At 45.4% G+C, this 11,989-nt stretch overlaps 1 long non-coding RNA gene across 2 annotated transcripts; it reads right to left on the reverse strand.

The window, feature by feature from the left end:
• Nucleotides 1-3,195: 3,195 nt before the first annotated feature.
• LOC134441748 (uncharacterized) lies at nucleotides 3,196-5,227 on the reverse strand. Of its 2 annotated transcripts, none has more exons than XR_010033192.1 (3): nucleotides 4,899-5,227; nucleotides 4,314-4,382; nucleotides 3,196-3,361 (listed from the first exon to the last, which is right to left on the reverse strand). It is a non-coding gene; the product is annotated as an uncharacterized LOC134441748 (long non-coding RNA). The 2 variants fall into 2 exon arrangements; XR_010033191.1 differs by having other exon boundaries at nucleotides 4,314-4,385.
• Nucleotides 5,228-11,989: the final 6,762 nt, after the last annotated feature.

The following is an 11,989-nucleotide window of genomic DNA, read 5'->3' on the forward strand; positions in this document are numbered from 1 at the left end:
CTTAGCCAGTTTGAAAAGCAGGAAGGAAATCTCACACAATACACCTTTGGGTGCTGTTTCCATGTAGCAGGATATTTTCAAATGTGGATATTGTTTTCTCCTGTTATTCAACGTGGATAAAAATTAAAAATCACCCTCTCCCACCTAAACTCGGTGCTCAGTTCGGCAGCTCTAGGGAAATCTTGCACGGTGGATCTTTAAACTTGTACTTGTTCAAAATTTCATTTCATTTATGTTAAATTGTTCTTCCATTTCCCATAGTGACGATGACTTGCAACGTGAATTGAACAGCATGGAGTGTCATTTCAACTGGAAGTTAGACTGCAGCAATCCATCTACACTGAAGAAGCTTCAACTGAACCTTGAGGATCGTCTGAGGTGTGGATGCAGCTGGATGCGTCATGTATATAATGCCCTTGGGTATGTCCTTCATGCCCAGGGCTTGGAAGATGAAGCCCTGGAAGTCTTAATCAAAGGACAAAAGTATATCAAGACAGAGACAACATACCATGGAGACTGCTCCCTGCTGATAAATCAGGCAAACATGGCCTGGGTCTATTACCATAAAGGAGAGCTGGAGCAGAGTCGAGCTTGCCTGGAAGAAGTGGCTAGACTTCAGCAGGAGTTCCAGACCCCAAAGGGTTCCCAGGTGCACCCAGTGCTAAGTGCACAAAAAGGCTGGACCCTGATGAAGTTTGAGAACAGCCATAAGAGACGTGCCATAGAGTGCTTCAAAATGGCTCTGGCAGGGGATCCTGAGAAGAAAAACTTCCACAAAGGTCTGGCCCTTGCCATGGAAAAGAGTTACACCAAAGAAGACTTCAAAGATACCATAGGCTTGCAAAGAGAGATGATTGATCAGCTGAAATTTGCAAGAGACAAGTATGAAAATGAAGATACATAGGCAAAACAAATTAATAATTAAAACTCTTCGCCCTACCATCTGGCCGCACATACAGGAGTATGCCCGTATCCCCGCAGGCCATACAGATGCTAATTGACACGAGATGCAATTGACTAGGGACATGGCGCAGGATTCTTCTTCACATTTCCTTTTTTTGCCTGCCTTTCTTTTGGGGGCTTTTTTCTTTTAGCACAAAACTTTTTGTTGCTCACGAATGAAATGTATGTATTTGAATGTGACAGTTAAACATCTTGCAATCTTGTGAATAAATATCTTGAAAGAGGCAGACACGCACACATGTAGGCATGCAGGTACGCACACATGCAGGCACGCAGGCACACACACACACACACACACACACACACACACACACACACACACACACACACACACACACACACACACACACACACACACACACACACACACACACACACACACACACACACCTGCCGTGCCCACTCCTGGATGGCGTTGGCTGTGAGGGGTCCCTCCACGCTCCCGTCGCGGCGGAGGAAGATCTCCCCCTGGTCCGTCTGATAGAGAGACAGCAGTGCATGGGCCGGGGGGGGCTGCAGTGCCAGGCGCAACACCTGCAACAATAATAACAATAATAATAATAATAATAATAATAGTAATAATAATAATAATAATAATAATAATAATAACATAATAATAATAGGGGGCGCTGTGGCGCAGTGCACTAAGCCCCCCACATTTGGGCTTGCATGCCCACCCACAGGGACCCTGGTTCAAGTCCGGCCTGTGTCATTTCCCGATCTTTCCCTGTCTCTCTGTCCCATTCGCTTGCTGTCACCATCTTCGACTGTCCTGTCAAATAAAGGCATAAAGCCCTTAAATATATATATATATATATATATATAATAAATATATATAATAATATATAAAAATATAAATAATAACACGTCACCACAATTTTAACCATCCGCCACCTTCCAGTCAACACCCCAGTGGGAGGCACAGCATGGTACCGCTGAGCTAAACGGACCTGACTGTTAGCTCAGCGTTACGACACATATTGTATGAGACTTTGGGAGGAAGGTTTACTAATGTTTTATGCTAGTTAGCATAGCACTTTCCATCTAAGCAGGAGATTTTTTTTAAAAGCAGGCTACGTGGAATCAGTACCTGAATGAGTGAGTGAGTGAGTGAGTGAATGAATGAATGAATGAATGAATGAATGAATGAATGAATGAATAAATGAATGAACAAACATGAGATATTGAAGTGATACTGTACCATGTCTGCAAATAAGCTCCTTTTACACATCCCCTGAAGTTAAATAGATGTGTTTTACTTTTCTCCTACTTCTAGCCATTTTCTATGTCTGGCAACGGAAATCTTACCTCCAAACTTGTAGCCATTTTCATTTTTTTAAAGTATTTTTTGGGGGCTTTTCAGCCTTTATTGGTTTTTGTGAGACAGGATAGTGAAGGAGAGACAGGAAGTGAGCTGGGAGAGAGAGATGGGGAAGGGCCGGCAAAGGACCGGGACCGGGAATCGAACCCAGGTCGGCCGAGTGGTAAACGTGTGCCCTACCATATCAGCCATGGTAGGGCCTGTAGCCATTTTCATTTAATCTTATGGGTCCAGACAGGGCTGGACTGGGGTAGAAACAGGGCCTGGGCACTTTTTGCTTAAAGGGGCCCCTCATAATTAGCAGCGCAGAACTGAATCGCTGGTGGGCCCCGCACCCTCAAGGGCCCCTATTTTCCACCGGGAAATGCCAGCTATGCCAGATGGCCAGTCCAGCCCTGGGTCCAGGTAGCGGCTAGCTGGTCCCATAGGATTCAATGACAGTTTCTAGCCTGGAACTGGACGTAGCATCATGTCTGGAATGAGTGGGCCCAGGTCAATGAAACTGCTCAAACTGCACAATATGTGCAGGCACATTTGATCTACCTTATATGATGGGGAAAGAGTGTGAAAATGACTGAGTATTAAGTGCATGCATGCACAATTTTAGTCCATTTTTAAAAATAAATATTAAGTTCGGCCCACGGCTTTGTTCCAAATTTCGATTTGAGTTTGACACCCCTGGACTAAGAGAACAACTGGAAGTACAGGAGAAAGGTAAAACCCAATCATTTCACCCCAAGGAAGTGTAAAATGAGCGTATTTCCAGAGGCACAGAGACGGCGTGTGTGTGTGTGTGTGTGTGTGTGTGTGTGTGTGTGTGTGTGTGTGTGTGTGTGTGTGTGTGTGTGTGTGTGTGTGTGTGTGTGTGTGTGTGTGTGTGTGTGTGTGTGTGTGTTTCTGACCTCCTCCCCTCTTGAACTCCACGTTGCGTGTCTCGCTGCCCACGCGCGCCCCGTAGAACAGACGCTGGCCCGTCACCACTTCCTGCCCGCTGATGGCGCTGTCTGATTGGGTGCCACAGACTCCCAGGATGCCGTGCGGGGGAGGCAGGAAGACGGCCTGCTCACACGCGGCCTGCTGTCATAACAGAGATGATACAATTATCTTGCATTAGGCTACTTAACCCGTTAAGACACAGCATTATACATTTGCTGTTAGAAGAATGACAATGACCAAGACATAGTGCATTACTTAAGGCCCCGTGTTATGTTATAGTAGTGTAGTACTATGGTAGTTAACCTTTCAATAACTATTACAGGGTGCTACTGGAGGTACGGCGTGCATTATGAGGCTAACAGTACAATGCCTTACATTAGGTCTACCTCATAGTTACATTACCTTACAATGGACCTATGATAAATGAAGCAGTCAAGCTATGTGTCTGCCTTCTGTCATACTAAAGAAATGTAATAAATGACATTTAACAGTTGTCTTTCCAATGTAACTAACTAATGAGGACAAAAATAAACTTAAAGAAAACAGAAAGAAACGCAGTGTTAGTGTCACAATCGTCACTATTTGTAGTGTCTTCCATTGTCATTGTACTTTCCCTTATCACTGCTCTTATCATCAGCTGTAATCTTTGACCAGAACATTCCTTTGTTTGTCATTTCACAAGATATTCAAAAGTGTTATTCTGTTATTTTATATTTCACAAGCCTTATTTAATTGCAGGGCGTGATTCTGGGAGTTGCTATACCCTTATCAAGAATAAAACCATTGTCAACATGTCTTGTCTTACAGTAATAAACATAATGGACAAAAAAAATGCTTTCATCACCAACAATAGGTAAGTGGTGCAACAAACTCAGGACATACAGACAGATTCATTTCATATATTGAACTTCTTTCATTCATTCATTCCTTAATTCATTCATTCATCCACATTCATCTGTTTCTTTATCCATGTTTGTGATCATGAATGTGTACCTCTCTCTCTCTCTCTCTCTCTCTCTCTCTCTCTCTCTCTCTCTCTCTCTCTCTCTCTCTCTCTCTCTCTCTCTCACCCTCTCTCAGGTGTGTTACATACTTGTATCTGTTGGTTCTGCCGTGCCTCTTTGTCCCTGGGAGGCCTGCTCTTCGTAGGCTGCTGATGCTGCTGCTGTGCATGATGAGGAGAAGGTGGTACAGTATATAGAATAGAACAGAATAGAACAGAACAGAACAGAATAGAATAGAATAGAATAGAACAGAACAGAACAGAACAGAACAGAACAGAACAGAACAGAATAGAATAGAATAGAATAGAACAGAACAGAACAGAACAGAACAGAACAGAATAGAATAGAATAGAATAGAATAGAATAGAATAGAATAGAACAGAATAGAATAGAATAGAATAGAACAGAACAGAACAGAATAGAACAGAATAGAATAGAATAGAATAGAATAGAATAGAATAGAATAGAACAGAACAGAACAGAAAAGAATAGAATAGACTTTATTGTCATGCAAGCATGAAATTTGTCTTTGATCTCACCATATAATAACACATGTTATGGAACATTCATTCCATTGTTCAAAACATAGAAAGGCTTACATACACACATTATTGCATTCACCCCCTCCCTCTAGCCACCCTTCCCAGCAAACACATCATATACAAGTCAGGTACCAGATCTAGTCCCTGCTGATGCTGCTGATGAGGCTTCTGTTTCCATGGATGCTGACGAGGGGGGTGCTGCTCTCGCGCCGATGGCTGCTGATGCCGCTGCTGTTCCTGGGCCAGTTGTTGATGGTCAGGCTGCTGAGTAGCTCGTGGTGTTTCTTCTTGTTGTTGTTCTGTCTGTGGTTGATGATCAGACGGTTGTCTTTGTAGTTTCCACAACTGAGGAGAAGAACCTTGTCGTTCTGCTAGTTGTTGGTAGTGAGGATGCCTGTGTTTTGGTGGTTTTGGTGGCCTCTGATGGTGCTGCTTTGGTGGTGTCTGCTGCTGATTAGGATTCTTCTGTTGCCCTGGTAGTTGTGTCCGTTGCTGTGGTAACTGAGGCTGTGCTGGCTGCTGCTGGTGATGGTGGTGGTGGTACTGATGATGCTGCTGCTGCTGTTGTTGCCCTTGGCGATCCAGAAGGTGAGGATGCTGCTGCTGTGGAGGATGCAGGAGATGCTGCAGCTGTTGCTGCTGTTGATGGAGATGAAACTGGAGCTGCTGCTGGTGACGCACCTGCAGGAGAGTGTGGCGCTCCTGCCTCAGCTGCAGCTCTCTCTCCTGGAGATGGGGACGGAGATCTGGCTGTTGCTGTAACATACTGTGCTGTTGTTGTTGTTGTTGTTGTTGTTGTTGTTGTTGTTGTTGTTGTTGTTGTTGTTGTTGTTGTTGTTGCTGCTGCTGTTATTGTTGTTGTTGTTGTTGTTGTTGTTGTTGTTGTTGTTGTTGTTGTTGTTGTTGTTGTTGTTGTTGTTGTTGTTGCAGCAAATACCCCTGTTGCAGCTGGGGTGGATATTGGGCTTGCTGATGTTTTTGCAACAGGTGATGATGGGTCTGCTGCTGCTGCTGGTGCTGTTGTTGTTGTTGTTGTTGTTGTTGTTGTTGTTGTTGTTGTTGTTGTTGTTGTTGCCCCTGCTGCTGCAGATGATGATATACTTGCTGCTGCCAGTATTGCAGTGCCTGTTGCTGACATTCCACAACTCTCCCGTCAGTCCGGGCAGTCAGTGTTGGCGCATCTCTCTGCGCTTCTCTCCCGTCTGTCTGGGCTGTCAGTGTCGGCACATCACTCTGCGCTTCTCTCCATCCCCTGGATGCACTCGTCCATCCCTTTCTAATCACCAGCTCTACATTCCCGTCATCATCCTTATTGTTGTGGTTAGGATCATTATCATCCTCATCATCATCATACTCCTCCTCCACCACCACATCTGCATCCTCTTCCTCGACATCAATCCCCTCCTCTTCCTCCCTGGCCCAGCAAGCCCCGACAGGAAGTCCCGACAGGAAGTTGTCATCCTCTGGCAGTGGCGTTGCGCTGGGGCACGTGTCACTGTCGAAGGCCTTGTAGAGGGTGGTGATGGAGCTAGGCTGTGGCGGCGGCGGTGACAGAGCTGCGTGGTTTTGATCTAGGAGTCTTCTCTTGGCATGTGGACTATCGGAGCAGCCTGCAGCTGCGGCATCATCATCATCATCAGTGTCCTGGGGCAGGAGATCCTCAGCAAGGGGCTGAGGAGGGGATGATGGGATACTTGGAGAAGAGCAGCCATGTAGAGGGTGCGTTTGGCTGGGGTGCACAGAGGGTGCATTTGGCTGGGCTAGAGCAGGGGGCTGAGTCATCTCCGTGGAGCGTTCACTGTCCTTGGCTAATGGGGCTGCTGAGTGAATCTCCATGGAGGGCTTATTGGCCTTGGCTATGGGGGCTGAGTACTTTGTACATCTCTGTGGGTGCCTGATTTGGCAGGGCGACGACGGGGGCCGACTCTGAGTCTGACAGGGTGCCAGCGGGAGGCTGGAGCTGGTCTTCAGCGCTCCTCTCCGTGACGATGTCCTCCGCCACCTCATTGTGCCCCTTTTCGTCTGTGCTCCATTGTCCAGGAGAGGAGTGGAAATATGAGTGGAGAGAGGATGTGATGGACATTGCAATCTTCACATGCACATCAGTCAATTACACATGGGCATCAAAGGCTTCTCTCTCTCTCTCTCTCTCTCTCTCTCTCTCTCTCTCTCTCTCTCTCTCTCTCTCTCTCTCTCTCTCTCTCTCTCTCTCTCTCAGGTGTGTTACATACTTGTATCTGTTGGTTCTGCCGTGCCTCTTTGTCCCTGGGAGGCCTGCTCTTCGTAGGCTGCTGATGCTGCTGCTGTGCATGATGAGGAGAAGGTGGTACAGTATATAGAATAGAACAGAACAGAACAGAACAGAACAGAATAGAATAGAATAGAATAGAATAGAACAGAACAGAACAGAACAGAACAGAATAGAACAGAACAGAATAGAATAGAATAGAATAGAATAGAATAGAATAGAATAGAATAGAATAGAATAGAATAGAATAGAATAGAACAAAGCAGAACAGAACAGAACAGAACGGAATAGAATAGAATACAATAGAATACAATACAATAGAATAGACTAGAATAGAATAGAATAGAACAGAACAGAACAGAACAGAAAATAACAGAATAGAATAGAATAGAATAGAATAGAATAGAATAGAACAGAACAGAAAAGAATAGAATAGAATAGAATAGAATGTATTGTCACGCAAGCATGACATTTGTCTTTGATCTCACCATATCATAACACATGTTATGGAACATTCATTCCATTGTTCAAAACATAGAAAGGCTTACATACACACATTATTGCATTCACCCCCTCCCTCTAGCCACCCTTCCCAGCAAACACATCATATACAAGTCAGGTACCAGATCCAGTCCCTGCTGATGCTGCTGATGAGGCTTCTGTTTCCATGGATGCTGACAAGGGGGATGGGGTGATGAGGGGGCAGGCAGGGGGGACCACCAAGGTGCTGTGGGAAGAGGGTGGCAGCAGCAGTGCAAAGCACACCTAGATGACAAGGAGACACAAGACACAACACGTCAGCATTTATAAGCAGACACTGGCATTCAACATGTTACAAGGGCCATTTTTTTCAGATTCATCATGTGTGTATTTTGAATGTTAATGAATGTCCATTCCAAAACTGTCTTTAGCCAAGTTGACAACGATGCATGAGGCACACAAGACTGGAGGACAGGGAAAACAATGTGAGTTTGGGGAATGGATTTGCACACAGTATGCTTCTGGATCCCTTTACAACAGAGGGGGACAAAGCAGCTTATAGAAAATAAAAGTTCTGCCAGGTGTCCAGCCTACCGGTGCTCCTGATTTGCAGTTTAAAGCTACTTGACTCATTACTCATGAGGTGTGCTGATTGGGATCAACAGATTCAGTGAAACTGCTGCAAGGAACATATGGCAAAAAAATCTAAAGGTTATATGTAGTGTATATCTACCTTTGCCTTCCAGTAATACTTTTTGAAGGCACCTAAAACTCTGCCCTTAGGCAAACCTTCTCGTCAGACATCTTCAGTGGCTGGCATCAATGCTAAGGTCACTGTTCTGTCTCTTTAAATGCCCCGTGCCTCTTCCAGTTTTGTTTATAGTCGCCATAGCAACCAATCAGTTATCAGAAATCATAACAGCTATCCTTCGTACGTCTGCATCCTTTGTCTGTGTCTTACACACCCCATATGAAAGCTTTGTCTGTGAGTAATCCATCTTAATCTGTCTTCATCTCATTCCTCTGATTAACCTAACTTGTTATTTAACTGCCTATTCAAATATCGTACATTTTTCTTGATCTCTTACCCATAAGGAGAAGCAGTAGAAACAGCTGCAGCTGGACAATGCAGAGGCTGCCCTGCAGGCGCGGTTCTTGCATAGAGGCGTTGCTAGGCAACCGCCTTAGGCCCCGCCTTAGCCCCCCAAATTTAGGGGCCCCCTCTGACTGAGAGCGGAAAATTTCACATAGTAATTGGGGCCCCTTTGGACAGTAATTCACAAATAAATGGTAATTTTCATAAATAATGAATTTTGTATGTTTAAATTGGAATTAAGAGCAACACAATACATTACAAACAAATACAGATCCCGTGCACACCCCTCTCTTTCGTGTTAAAATGGAATATTCCATCCATGCATGCCATGTGCGCGAGACGAGTTCCAAAACATTACGTTCCCACACAACATGCCTGCGCATATCTGCACCGCTCAAATGCGCACAATGCGTAATTACGGCGCATTCGGAACGCACTGTGAGTGCGCATTGCTACCCATATATGCGCAGCGGGTCCCTCCGCGAACGCGCTGAAAACGGAAGCGACTCAAGCGAGGTGACTGACATTTCTAGGTGGTGAATAGACATGCGAGTTTTGTGCTTTCCTGAATATGGATAACACTGTGCGTAAATGTTTTAAAACTCCAACATCGGTAACTTTGGATAACCCACGACATGACATGTTAGAAGCCTGGACTATCTCCGTGGATCAGACAGCGACAAGGAAACGGTGCCCTACACTGTAGCACTAGCAGGTCAACTACTGTGGCTATCCCCACTGATGGATCTGTGAATGGCCGCGGCACTGATAACCCCAAGTTTTGTTGAAGTTTTGTCGTGAGATATTTTGTTTCAAAAAGGCGTTACTTTTCCTCTAGATGTGAACTGGATTGGCTCGAGTAAGTTATTCCATTGAAAAGGACGCAGCCTTTAAGCGCTTGCAGACGTGTGCATCGGTTACTGTATCGTCAGACAACCTTCTCAATCTCTCTGAAATGATTTCAGAAACATGCTGTCGAAATTTGGAAAGGCTTAAACAAGCATGCAGCTTTCAAGGAACATTCTGTAACTTGATGCGATGTGGCGAGATTTAGAACATCGCAGAATTAGCTGAAATGTCAGCCATAGCTCCAGTAGATATGCTGGAGTTTTTAATAATGAACTGCGTTACGTGGCGATATTGCTGGCTAGTTCTGGATGCTAACAGGAGGTGATGTGGAAGTTCAGCCTGGAGAAACGCTGACGTGATTGACAAAAGACAGCGCACTCTACTCATAGTAAGTCACATTGATTGTGTGTGTGTGCGCCCGCCCGCTTGTGTGTGTGATGGCAATTGGAACTATTGCTACTACTATGCCTCAGTTGGTTGGTTTGGAATTCACCCGCCGTGGTGTTTTGTTTTGTAGCCAATTCAGTTTGAGATGCTTGCTGCTCGCCGTCCAATACATCATGTGCACACGCAGTTGGTGGTGTGGCGGTGGTGGCAGTTGGGCAAGATGATACACTGCAATCTTACTGTCTATTTTTATTTGTGTCGTTGAACTTTGATCTGTGTTTGCCACTGCAATGGTCTGGGTAGAGAGAGAGAGAGAGAGAGAGAGAGGGAGAGAGAGAGAGAGAGAGAGAGAGAGAGAGAGAGAGAGAGAGAGAGAGAGAAGCCTTTGATGTGCATGTGAAGATTGCAATGTTGAATATGTCAACATTGAATGCTGTCTAAATGTCTAAAGCAAAACTTGGCCCAAGTTCATTATGTTCAGGAGGTCTTCTGACTGTTGTAGAGAGCTTAGTTTTTTAATTGTGTATCTGTGATACAGAAGATGCTGTGAGCTAAGCATCTCTAAGCAAGCCTATTAGGCTATTATTATTATTTTTCAAGGGGGGGGGTACACACTTGGGTGGGCCGGTGGGCCGGTGGGCCGGTGGGCCGGTGGGCCGATGGGCCCCCTAGCTAACTTCGCATTAGGCCCCCAAATGGCTAAGTCCGCCACTGCTGCCCTGCATAAACACAAGCAGAAGGTCCCTTATATTCTGTCGTGTGTGTGTGTGTGTGTGTGTGTGTGTGTGTGTGTGTGTGTGTGTGTGTGTGTGTGTGTGTGTGTGTGTGTGTGTGTGTGTGTGTGTGTGTGTGTGTGTGTGTGTGTGTGTCATACACGCTAGCCGTGAATACCTTAGATTCTTGTCTTAATTTCATGCCAAGTTATAGCATTTACTTTAAACAGACAGCACAGAGGCCAGGAACAGGACATGCAGCCGTAATACCTATGAATAATTGCAACTGGTGTTGTAGGTGTTGCACAGTTGACTCAACTGTACGGCAGGAAGCTGTGATTTAGTGGTTAGGGAGATGGTCTGGAATTGCTTGCCTATCCACTCCTTTTACATCATCTCCTGGATTTGGTTTTCATTGTGACACCATTTTCATTGTGACACACCACACACATGCACACTGCACACTGGTTAATTACTCTGGCGGGTTGGGAGTTGATCCGGCAACTTTTGGGCAACAAGTCTGACGCCCTAATAGCTTATCGGAGTTGATCTGGCCTGGAACTGCTTGTCTATCCACTCCATTGCATCATCTTCTGGATTTGGTTTTGGAGTGCAGTAAAGATTGAGGCTGATTGCAAAGTGTGTGACCAGGGTTGGATTAAGATAGGCGTGGGCACCTAGGCCACACACAATCACACAATTCTGCGATTTTCACTATTGGCCAACAAGGCCCCCCCTGGGAGGTGGGGGCCCAGAGGCTGCAGCCATATCTAGCCTCTGCATTAATCCTTCCCTGGGTGTGACTATCATACTACTGTAGACATAGTCAGAAAGTTTGGACGCATTGTCTTCACCTTACCTGATTATCATCGACTTTCAAATCTCTTTTCGAGTCTTCGGTCTGACCAAGTGCATAACCAATAATAACGCTTCCCCAACGGCAATGCTCTCTGATTGGGCAGAGAAACTGTAATGGTCGGAATGCTTGGCTATTATGACACAGGGCCCATGATCTTGGACATTATGAGTCATCCTCGCCAGACTGTCTTTCAGATCGAAACGATTGTGCAGAACTAAAGGCAGTATGGGAGTTCCCAGGCAAGGTTCATTAGGCTCTGACCACTGACTTGTATAGTAATAATAGAAGTCTGTGGCTCTGACTGCTCTTCAGAATGTTGAAAGCATAACAGCGGCAACAATCATAACAATAGAATTCTCATAACAAAACAATTATAGAACCATGGCTACTGGGTTCTTTGCAATCATCATGCAACAATCATCTGAATGCAAACATTCTGTCTGTGTGTGTGTGTGTGTGTGTGTGTGTGTGTGTGTGTGTGTGTGTGTGTGTGTGTGTGTGTGTGTGTGTGTGTGTGTGTGTGTGTGTGTGTGGGGGAGATCTTCCTCCGCCGCGACGGGAGCGTGGAGGGACCCGTCACAGCCAACGCCA

This window comes from Engraulis encrasicolus, chromosome 24 (genome assembly GCF_034702125.1).
Source record: "Engraulis encrasicolus isolate BLACKSEA-1 chromosome 24, IST_EnEncr_1.0, whole genome shotgun sequence".
Taxonomy (NCBI): Eukaryota; Metazoa; Chordata; class Actinopteri; order Clupeiformes; family Engraulidae; genus Engraulis; species Engraulis encrasicolus.